The sequence below is a fragment of the Dipodomys spectabilis genome, unplaced genomic scaffold (assembly GCF_019054845.1).
Source record: "Dipodomys spectabilis isolate Male_0828 unplaced genomic scaffold, ASM1905484v1 ptg000002l, whole genome shotgun sequence".
Lineage (NCBI taxonomy): Eukaryota > Metazoa > Chordata > Mammalia > Rodentia > Heteromyidae > Dipodomys > Dipodomys spectabilis.
The window spans coordinates 35,474,817-35,487,151 of NW_024870679.1; the positions used below are offsets into that span (position 1 = coordinate 35,474,817).

Below are 12,335 nucleotides of genomic sequence, written 5' to 3' on the forward strand. Positions count from 1 at the left end.
CACCTTGTCAAAGATGAATAAGAGAGGCCCCACAGTTAGGTTGAACACTTGGGGCAAATTACCAGGGTGTCAGTCTACATTATCTAAAGCCCAGAGTTGTGCTTTCCCAAATAATTTATTCAGTAGATGTTATATAGGATCTTAGAGTTTTAAGGCAGGATGTGTGTGTGTGTATGTGTGTGTGTGCGTGCACGCGTACGCACGCGTGTGTTCATACCTGCTAATCGGCAAAAGTTCTTGAATCAGTGAGGTTCTGTTGTGGCTTTGTCTGTAATCTGTAAGATCATAAACATCACCCCCAGACTATTGAGATTCCCGTTAACCATTGACGTTTTCCATGGCGAGACTGGTGAAAGCTTGCTCTGTCCTCATGATAAATTAGCTTGTTTATTCCTCTTCTGCTTATTTCTATCCTGCTGTTGGTTAGTGTAATGAAGCAGAAGTGCATTGTGTGTGTTCATTGGGTAGGGATTCCCTGGCACCAAAGGGGGTAATTGAGTAGAAAGGCGGAATGCTGTTGGTGCATGGGAGAAGTTAACACCACATGAGGTCACCAGGCTTCAAGCTTTAATCAATGTGGACACAATGCAATTGAGATTTTGAAAAGGGTTTGTTTATAGTGTGAGAGTAAGGGTCAGTAGTTAATTTGAAATGCTGTAGGTGTGTTTTCCTTGAACCAAGAAGGTACAGAGCATGTGTCATAGAGGATTGTAAATATCCTCAAGGGAGGGATGTAATTGGGGCAAAGATTGAAAAAGAAAGGCATTGAAGAACTCTAGTGTACTTATGATTATCGACCCATCCATGTCTTATTTAAAATTTTAACATTCTTGAAAATGAGTTAACTATAGAAGAAACTCTGTATAAATCCATGATATAGACATTCAGCCCTTCAAAGAAACATTTTTTGTGTGTGTGTTTGTGTTTATTTATGTATTTATTGTAGGAATTTCATTTGGGAAAGTATTCAGAGCACAAAACAGAATTATTGTGTGCTAATCCTAAGGAATTCTCATTTTAAGAATTTTTTGGGGGGATACTAATATTGGTGTTTGAACTCAAGACCCTATGCTCCTGCTTTTATTTTATGCTCAGAGCTTGCACTCAACCACTTGAGCCACACCCACATTTTCAGCTTTTTGCTGGTTAATTGGACATTTCTGGCCAGGCTTGCTTGAAACTATGATCCTGGAATCTCTGCCTCCTGAGTAGCTAGGATTATAGGCTTGAGCCACTGGTATCCAGCACTTTTAGAAATTTACATTTTCTAGGATTTTTAATTGTTCAGACTTGAATGAGATAGTATGAAGGCCATTAACTCTGTATTTTGTTTCAAGTGTGGCCTTTCTTGATTTTAGGGTTCCTGTTTATACCAGGCACATCTGTCTTCTTTTTTCAACCATCTCTGTCATTTCCTACTATTCTTACATTCTCTAGGCTTCAAAATCTAGAAATGCCATGATTTTGTAATCACTCTAACTTTTCAAGTAAACATCTGTTCCTCAGAAACAACTGCAGGAAAAGCAGGGGGGGTCCTGGAGGAGCTAAAAGATTGCCATGAACTTTCTGATGCTTTCTGAAGTGTGTGTTAAATCGAGACAATGCATTTGATAGTCCTGATTCCTCATGTTTGGGCATTGCTTTTATCCTTCTTCAAAACACTTTGGTAGAAAGTGGCTCACGTGATCTTTCCAATAACATTCAGAGACAGACCCAGTCTACCAGGGATGTTCACATTGTCAACTTATGGAAACTGAGATGGAGAATAATTTTTTCAGAGGAGTCAGTAAATTTATAACAGGAATCAGCTTGGGGATTTGGCAGATCACTTGCTACCTGGTGACAGTTTGAAGAGCAGGAATAAAGCTTTTGGTGTTGCTGGGTGTGTATGTTTGTTTGTTTTTGAGACAGATCTCACTATGTAATCCAGACTGAACTTGAAATAGGTAGCCCAAGGCTGGCCTGGAACTCTTCATCCTCTTGCTTTTACCTCCTGAGTGCTGGGATTATAGGTTTCTGCTAGCTACCACTCCCAGTTTGTAGTGATTGAAATATATATGGAGGGCTGGGAAGGTGGCTCAGTGGTAGATCGCTTGCCTTGCATGCATGAGGCCCTGGGTTCAATTCCTCAGCACCACATAAGCAAAAAGAAAAAAGCCAGAAGTGGTGCTGTGGCTCAAGAGGTAGAGTGCTAGCCTTGAGCTGAAGAGCTGAGGGACAGCACCCAGGCCCAGAGTTCAGGCCCCATGACCAGACTCCCCTCCCCCCCAAAATATATGTATATATATTGAACAATTATTGACAATATATTCATATATTTATTCAATACATTGTAGCCTGCTGAGAGTGTCCAGATGTTTTATTCTTTCCCTGGGCAGAGTCCAGGGCTTGAGAAAACATAATAAATCTTACAGGAGGAGCTGGAGAACACCTAGGGGATAAGGGTGGAACTAATTTACTAGGTTTAGCTCATGAGTGATACTATTGTACAGTCAGTCATACACTGTATTAATTCTTCTGTGGAATGCCTTTTATTTAAGCTATGTCAATAAATAGACACTGAAAATCCAGTTTTGGTGCTAGTGTACTATTGCACAGTAAGGAAATCAATCTCCTTTGGTTGGAATTTTATAACATTTGCAGTTTGGGGGATATTATTAAAAGAGGAAAAATTCATTGTAGTTAAGTTCTTTTTCACATTGTTAGTTGTTGGGAATTTCACTTCCATAAATTAACCTGTAAATATTTAATTGTTGGTGATAATCATCATGGAACCTACCAGCCACGTCTGCAAATGTACCTTTTCTTGCATCTTGTGATATAACAAGTATTCTGTAAAAAATTAAAAATAAAATACATACGATTTTCTAACTAAATGTGTATTGCAGGCCTGCGCATGTGTTCAGTGACCCTTATTGAACAGTAAATGACCAGTGAAGATTATTATTAACAATGCCTGGAACTTGGCCAGGTTGCTAACTTTGAAGCAATGCTCATTCCAACATGTAATCCTGCTAGGATGGATGTCTGTGGGAAATGGCTGGCAACATGTCTCAGCAGCAGAAATGAGCTGAGGAAGATAGAAGAGAAGCTTTAATGACTGGCCTCGCTGAACAGTATTTTTGGGAATGATTAGGAAATTTCATCAGATGTTATCATGACTCTTAAGGGATATCTTTAGGACAGCCAGAAGCCTATGAGGCAGAACAGGCAATGAGCCAACTCATGTTACTGCAGTTTCTGAACTGGGTAGCTGTGGAACGCAGAAGGCCTGCACACATGGGTAGTACTTTCAAGTATCTTACATTTGATTAGGAAGACAAGGTGAAATCATTTCTTATTAAGGGCTGGGATAATTGCTGTAGTCCATGTGTTCCAACCATGTTTTACGTCAGATAAAAAGATCTATTTCTTATTCCAATGAAGAATTTGACATAAACCTTTAAAGTTTAGGGTATCTGAAGCACAATGACATACGTGATCTAAGACATGATTTATATCATTCAAGACATTCATTTGATAATGAACTCAGTAGAAATGAGCCACGCGCAAAGTATGAAAAAATCTGGCTCTACTGACATTTGCCTCATCCAATCCCTCATGCTTCCTGAGTTTACTCTTTGTCGGTGGACCTGGTAATGATTTTTCCCTGGCAGATAGAAACAAAGGCATAAATCTCCTCAAAACCAAATATGATGGTCCTATATGCCCATTTGTTTTCTTTTTCTTTTTGTCAAAGGCAATAAAGCAAATCTTTGGAGTCTTCCAGTTAGCTATAGATCAGAAACAATTTGGAAGATAATGCAGGTATATATCTTAATAGGCATGGTGATGTGTGCCTGTATTCCCAGCACTTGGAAGGTGGAGGGAAGCAGGAGGTTCACAAGTTGGAAGCTGTACCAGACTATAGATCTAGGCCTAGCTGAACGGTAAGACCCCGTCACACAAATACACTTAAAATAGGTCTATTTTAGCACTTTGTTTAAAACAAAATCTGGTCATCTGCTATGGAACAGCATCACCAAATCATTGAGATTTCAGTCAGGGAATCTACATGTTAACTATGGGTCCTGAGCTTGCTTCACTGCCTACAACCAACTATAGAGCTATCAGTTTGCAGAAGACAATCGCATATGTTTTGTAATGCACCAAAGGCAGATAAAGGTGGAACCATTTTAGATGAGTAGATAAGTAGGATGTACACAAAACTGTTAATAAAACATCAGCATAGAATTCAGTTATATTATTTGAACACTTGGTGGGTACAGGCAACATGCTAAGTGTTTTATTTCAACTCCCTGAGCTGGGTGAAACTAGACTGTCTAATTTGCTTGTTTTTATATTTGTATATTTTATATTTGTATATTTATATTTGAAACACAAGAATCCTTAAAGCAAAGCACTGGTTTGGACTTCCTTAACATATTCATTGTATTTTCTTAAAAAAATAAAATTCTTTGTTCTACAAGCACTAAAGTTTGGGAAGCAAAACCTGGAGGTGGCTGTAAATTGACCAGAAAGTTGACAAGTCCCTGTAAGGACTGGCATTGTGTTAGCCATTGTGGGCAAATCCATTCAGCTTAGGGCCTCTGTCTGTATTTCTCTTTGTGAACTCTTCTGCCGAATGTCCCCCTCATCCTTTGTCAGATGAGGTCCTGTTCGTTCTGTCTGCTTTCACAACATAAATGTTTTAGGAACTCTCCACAGACTGGCCGGATTGTCTGTTTGGGCTGTGAACAGATTGCGTGGGTGATGAGACAAGTAGGAAAAGACTCAGCAGTCAAAAAAGGGGCTAGGAAACCTCTTTCTGTCTCTCTCAGAATGAAGCGGAGACACAAAGGGAACTTCGTTAATCATGCCTCCTTTGTAATCAGAATCGGGGACGTACTTTTTTTTTTTTTGGTTCACTGTCTCTTCTGAGTTAAACCAACTGTGCAATAGCTAATCGAGGGGTTAAAATTTTTCCAAAGGCAGCCAGGCAGAATCAACTTGCAAAGAAGTTGATAAAGAGTGTGGATGTGGGCCTGCTAGGTAACCTACTCTTGTGCATGATCTACCTGGTGATCAACTTAAACTTAGACAAGAGTTTCATGGGTGGTAAGAAATATGAAAGTGATCCATGAGACTGGAGAATAATGGGGAATTTACCAGATTTTAATCACGTTGAACTAAGTTCCTCAAACAAGTGCTGAATGAAAATTCAGGTCTCTCAATTTACTTGGCAACCTTGGGCAACCTGCTTCATCTTTCTGTAGTTGCTTTCTTAGAAATCAAAGGAACATAATGACCCTTGGTGCCCACTTAATGGGTGCTGTATAAAATAATGAGACTGTAAATGCTTTGAATGCTCTGGAGATGAAGAGATAGAGAAAATTCTCTTAAGTGTTATTCATATTTAATATGGCAAGATAAATCGGAATATGTTTTTGTTGTTATTTTTTAAGGAAGATCTGTAACTTCCAACAACTCTTTTTCCAGAGGTGTTTTTGGGCCTTGTGAGATGTAACAATTTAACTTTCTGTTATAGGTCTGCAAATTTACAATATGGCTACTTTTCAGGGCTTTTTTGTTTGTTTGATTTTTGGTTTTTGTTCTTTTTCATTTTTCCAATTTTTGATGTTCATTTCTTTGCTTTTTTTGTGCAGGTACTGGGCTTTTAACATCAGGGCCTGGGCACTGTCCCTGAGCTTTTTGCTCAAGGATAGCACTCTACTACTTGAGCTACAGTTCTACTTCTGGCTTTTTGTGGTTAACTAGAGATAAGAGTCTCTCAGACTTTTCCTGCCCAGTCTGGCTTCAAACCGCCAATCCTCAGATCTCAGCCTCTTAGTAAGATAGGATTACAGGCTTGTGCCTGGCTTGTAGTTGGTTTTCTAAGAATAAATTTTGAGTTTTGCCCTGTTCTATTCATTCACTGAACTAATGGTGATAACTTTTATAATCAATTGTTAAGATAAAATGAATAAAGAATAATGAAATAAAAAGCAACTACCAACAAATGACAGTTATCTATTAGCTGAGTGTTTTAGTTTTCTTTTTTCCTTTTTCTTTTTTTGTTGGTCCTGAGGCTTGAAATCAGGGCCTGGGCTCTATCCCTGAGCCTCTTTTATTGGAGATAAGAGTTCCATAGACTTCTCTGCCTGGTCTGGCTTCGAATCGTGATCCTCAGATCTCATTCTCCTGAGTAGCTAGGATTACAGGCATGAGCCACTATCGTTTGGCTAGTTGTTTTCTTCAAAAACTGAAATAAAAACCAAAATACAGCGATAGCTGTAAAGTCAAAAAAGGATATCAGAGTGTCTTAAGATTGGTATCATAGCTACTCAGGTACTGAGATTTGAGGATCATGGTTTGAAGCCAGCCCAGGCAGTAAAGTCCATGAGACTCTGTTCTCCAACTAAGCACCAAAAAGCCAAATGATATAATGCTAGCCTTGAGCACAACAGCTCAGGGACAGTGCCTGGGCCCTTTGGCACAAATATCCATACATAAGACCGAATGACAGCAGATAGAGCTGCTTGATTCTTGACTCTTCTTCCTCTTCCTCCCCCACTCCTCATTCCCCCTTATCCTCCTCCTCCTCCTCCTCCTCCTTCTTCTACCTAGTCCTAGGGCTTGAACTCAGGGCCTAGGCACTGTCCCTGAGCTTCTTTTGCTCAAGGCTAGCACTCTACCACTTGAGCCACAGGGCCACTTTTCTGGTTTTTTTTTGTTGTTGTTGTTTTTCCTGTGTATGTGGTACTGAGGAATCGAACCCAGGACTTCATGCATACTAGGCAAGCACTCTACCACTGAGCCACATTCCCAGCCCTCCTCCTCTTCCTCTTCCTCCTGCTCTTCCTCCTTCTTCTCTCTCTTTTTAAACACTGCCCTATCCCTTGGTCATGTATTCAGAACAGAGGGAAAAACATCTTCCACAAGGTTTTTTTTCCCTCTCAGACCTGTTCTAACCTAGTGACATTTTCTTTCCAAGCAAGACTGGAATTTATTTTTCCTATGATAGCAATGAGCTTCTACTGCTGGTACTTCTTACCCAGTAGAGACCCTGCCTGCCACGAACACCCTCCACTCACTTGTTTTCAACAGGGAATCCATATTTTATTAATTCGTGGCAGCATCAGCTATTTTTGCTTTGGAGAGGGCCTGGAAATTTATTGAATCCTGTCTCCTCCACACTGGAGTCTCCCAACAGAGACTACTTCCCTGACAGATCTTTCTGCCCCAGCACCATGTTGTTGTGTAAAACCACTTCTTTCATTGTTCAGCTCAGTGGAAAAACTATCATGAATAAATATCCTTTCTTATCATTCAGTGGAAAACTGATGTCATTGTCACATTCTAATATCCACTGATAAAATCTGGATTTGCCTTTTGGAATAATTGCCTTTTGGATAGCTATCACTTCCCTTCTCTGACTTTCTCTTTTCTGAGTGCTATGCCTCACCCTGCTTTCTTTTCCTTTTTTAGTTTAGACTCCTAACCATACTCACTATCCCTTTCTAGTGATTACATTTCCAGTCAAGGTTAAGTTTACCTCTGCTACCATAGCAACCAGCTACTGATTGTTGTTTCTACTTAGAAAAAACCATTTTCCTGCTTTCATTAGAATCCATAATTTAAAAATCAGTGTGCTTGATTTCCTTAGAACAAAGATACCCATACTGCTGGCCAGCTTATGCTGAGACAGTGGAACTCACCACTTAAAGCATGGAACTTAAACAATTTGCTCATGTACCTCTGCAATCATTTTTCAGATTAGAAGAAATGGTATGGCTAAGACAAAGAAAAGATGTAAACTCAAATAGATTTATGTCAGTCTCCAGTACAGTTACTTACTGCTCTTAACTTTGGATAAATTGTATCATTTTGCAGAGCCTCATTTTATACAACTCTAAGTAGATAAAATATTAACTACTAATTACGTTTGTATAAAAATGAAAATTAGGGTTGAGAAGGTGGCTCAGTGGTAGAGTGCTTGCCTTGCATGCATGAAGCCCTGGGTTTGATTCCTCAGTACCACATAAGCAGAAAAAGCCGGAATTGGTGCTGTGGCTTAAGTGGTAGAGTGCTAGCCTTGAGCTGAAGAGCTAAGGGACAGCATCCATGCCCAGAGTTCAGGCCCCATGACCGAAGAAAAAAAGAATGAAAATTAATCCTGGTAAATTACATAGCACATAAGAAATCACCAAGTTGGGCAGATTCATCTCAGCTTACATGAGCAACCTAAATATGAGGTTATGGTTAAGGCTGGGTTGGGCAAATTAATGAATTCTGTCCCCCAAATGAGAAAAGCAAAAAGGGATTGAGATGTAGCTTAATGAAAAAGACCCCCAGTATTACTGTTCAAAAAAAGAAAGAAAAGAAAAGAAAAAGAAAGGAAATCATCAAGTGGTATCTGTTGCTATCGCTCATAATTTGTAGATAATCACCTGATAGCCAGCACGTAGGTGAACTAATGGGATAGGTTTTTGAGAACTTGGAATCCTTGCAATTGTTCCATGAAAGAATGAATGTTACAGAATGTTTGAATGAAGTGTGAGTTCTCTTTTAAAACTCAATTGTTGGGGCAAAGCAGGAGTGGCTTCTTTTAGCCCTTCTCCTCCATTTTTAGCAATGGAGATACTTTTTATTTTCAGAACTTGCCAAGGAATGGAAGAAGATGCTACTGGCAACTAGTAGGTAGAAGTCAGGGAGTCTGCTATTACAGCCTATACAATAGTAATCCAGACCTAAATCTCAACAGTGTCAAGGAAGCGTAGGGGAATTTGAGGAGAGTAGCCAGGAAAATGAAGAGGGACTTAGCTAGAATAGCTCTCTGATTGTGAGATTCAAATAAGCTCTTACTGTAGCCATAGCTTGAATCTCACATGTCTCTTTCAGTGTTCCCCATGCCATTTGAATAGAAATCCCACATGAACTTTCCATATCATTTTTTCACATGTTATCTTATTTTCTTCTTATTTCTGTTAGAGGTCTGACCTACTTGGTCTGGGCTTCCAGTGGTGATTCTAAAAGAAATAGCAGTTAACCAAAGGTGAATTTTAAATAGGCAAATGCCTGTTCTTTATTTGCTGTGTCAAAAAACAGTGAAAGGAACATATTATAGCAGTACTTCTAAAAGCTGTTCTTTTTGTTTCCATATACTTTGGTACTTCTAACTGTGTTTCTTCCAAAAGTCTCACCAGTACCTCCTCTGATATAACTCAGAGCCTGAGCCCTGTTTTCTACCTTCTACTCGCCCCCTTTCCTTTGATTGTGTATAATAAAAACTCATGAATCCACCTTGGGTGACTCCATGGTAGAATGCTAGCCTAGCATTCATGAGGCCTAGGTCAAATTCCCAGTGCCTGAAAAAGAAAACATTCCAAAGACTCCATCTAGCAATAGTTGAACTCTCTCTGAGGATAGGTGAAGGGCTGTCACAGAATAAGCAAGACCAGCATTCCTTTTTCTCTGTAGGCAGGTGAAGAATTAGTCAAACAAAACAAACAAACAAAAAACTATACTCTTTTCTAATTATTTTATAATTGTGAGAGGACTGTGAAATACATATTGGAATCTCATTTTATTGAAGAACAAACCAAGAGTAATTTCAGTGTTCTCCCAAATAACCAGCTTCTTGGGATATCCTGGTGTATTTCTTAGAAAATCCTCTTGGATCTTAAAGTTAAAACTTTTCTAGAACTATCTTAACTTTTGGTGCTGTTTACTGAGAAGTGTGGCAAATTTCTTTTTGTTTTGTTTTGCCGGTAAGTGAACTTGGTCTCACACTCTTGCTTGACTCTTTTGCTCTCAGTGGGCACTCTATACGTGAGCTGTACCTCCACATCTGGTTCTTTGCTGGTGAATTGGAGGTGAGTCTGTCAGATTTGTCTACCAGGGCTGTATTTGTGTGTGTGTGTGTGTGTGTGTGTGTGTGTGTGTGTGTGTGTGTGTGCAGGTCCTAGGGCTTGAACTCAAGACCTGGGTGCTGTCCCTGAGCACTCTGCCATTTGAGCCACAGTTCCAGACTTTTGCTGGTAAATTAGAGAGAAGAATTTCATGGACTTTCCTATCCAGGCTGGCTTCAAACGGTAGTCCTAAAATCTCAGTCTCCTAAGTAGCTAGGATTGTAAGCATGAGCCACCCATGCTTGATAGAACCTCTGTTTTTATTTTTATTTTATTTTATTTTATTTTATTTTTTGGGTCCAGTCGTGGGGCCTGAACTCTGGGCCTGAGCACTGTCCCTCAGCTCTTCAGCTCAAGGCTAGCGCTCTACTACTTGAGCCACAGCGCCACTTCCGGCTTTTTTCTTTTTGCTTATGTGGTGCTGAGGAATCGAACCCAGGGCCTCAGGCATGCAAGGCAAGCGATCTACCACTGAGCCACCTTCCCAGCCCAGAACCTCTGTTTTTAATACCCAAGATCCACACTTTCTAGTTCGTTGGATGTTCATAACAGATCCCTTCAGGGGAAGAAGATAGAATAGAGAACTGGGAATATGTCCTCATTTCCTATTAGGTTACTACACTCCACATGCTGACACAATTGCTATTATGACTAGTTCATCAGGGCCATAATAAACAAAGACACTATAATAGGCCTATCAAATCATCATAGTAAATATATGAATCAGATGTTTTAGCACAATTTTGCAAAAGGGAATCTGACTGTATAAGTTGCCCAACTGAATTGCTAGTAAGTAACAAGAGTTGGGATTTGAATCCAAGTGTTTCTGTCTATAGTTCTTCTTTTTAGTTTTTCTTATTCTTTCTATAGATGTCTTCAATAACAAAAACTAATCCTGGGAAGGTAATTCCCTTATGTACTGTGACTTTTTTTTTTTAATAGATGGTAGTAGACTGGGTGTATTTTGAAATAAATTACAAATATAATTCACAAATTATAAGGCCAGCAATACAAATGAAAATCCTAACAAATGTTATCAATTGATGTTGCATTAGCAAATTTTGTTGGTGACTTTATTTAGGACAGTGAATTCCATGACTTTCATTTCTTCTGAATAACAGGCTTAGCTCTACTAAGCGTATTTCTGTCATCCTAAAAAATAGAGGCTGGACATGATCCAAATTATTTCATTGTACTGGAATGTCTTTGTGTTGTATTAATCTGAGTGTGAGGGCCATTGGCTAGAAGCTGGAATGGAGTTTTTGTTTTGTTTTGTTTTTGTGTGTGGCTTCTTGTTGTTGTTGTTTTGTTTTTTATTTTATTTTATTTTATTTTTTGTGAACATACTGTACAGAGGGGTTACAATTACATGGGCAAGATAATGAGTACATTTCTTATCAAGCATTGCAGCCTCCTCCTTTGTTTTTCACATCCCTTCCCAGCCTCCGCTGGTTCCCCCCCCCATCCTCCCCCCCCCCCCCCTTGCACCAAAGTTGTAAAGTTCGTTTTCGACATGACTTGTTTTTGTTTTTTGCTGTTATTTCTCCCTAAAGGTTTTCTTTGTGATTGGATTAGGTCCACTTTCTCAGAGTAAATAATATAGGAACAATTTCACTCCAGAGAACACATCACTACGAAGCTCTTTGGAACATTTCTTTGGTATCATCAGTTGTTGGAAGACAGAAAAGACTCAGAACTCATTCAGATACCAAACTAACAAACAGAACAGGACAAGAGCATTAGGATTTGTTCCTCTAACAAATGTGAAATGAAAGACTATGAGGGGAGGGGGAGAAAGTGCTAAGATGGGGAAGGCTTGGCAGTCACAGGGAAGAATGTGACTGTCCCCAGTCTTATAACTACCCAGCCCCTCCCTGTACACCCCACAGTTCCCTGTACACCCCACAGGTCCTTCCACACACAAAGCTGACATTGCTTTGGTTCACCAACTCTTTGAAAACTTTCCTGTAATTCATTGGGATGGAGAGAAAAACTAATTTGGAGTTGTTGGGTAAGTAGCACATAAAGGCAGCTGCAATGTTGTTGCCCTAGCTTTTGTTGGAGCCCAATAGTGGTGCCTTTACAGGGGGATGTTTGCTCTTTTCTCTAGAATACTAAAAACATGTGTATGCTCTTAAAAGTGTGAGTTTTGTCATAATACTTCCCTGTATGTAGTCATTTGTTACATAGTATTTTTTTTTTGTCGGTCATGGGGCTTGAACTCTGGGCCTGGGCGCTGTCCCTCAGCTCTTCAGCAAAAGGCGAGCGCTCTACCACTTGAGCCACAGCGCCACTTCTGGTTTCCTGGTGGTTTATTGGAGATAAGAGTTTCATGGACTTTGCTGCCTGGTCTGGCTTTGAACCGTGATCCTCAGATCTCAGCCTCCTGAGTAGCTAGGATTACAGGCATGAACCACTATATTTAAGACTGAGCTGTGGACATTT

General features: G+C 39.7%; 1 protein-coding gene across 1 annotated transcript in view; it reads left to right on the forward strand.

Moving 5' to 3' along the window:
- Positions 1–12,335, forward strand: part of Wls (Wnt ligand secretion mediator) — a 106,550-nt gene that overhangs the window by 16,710 nt on the left and 77,505 nt on the right. The gene's annotated exons all lie outside the window — the stretch shown is intronic.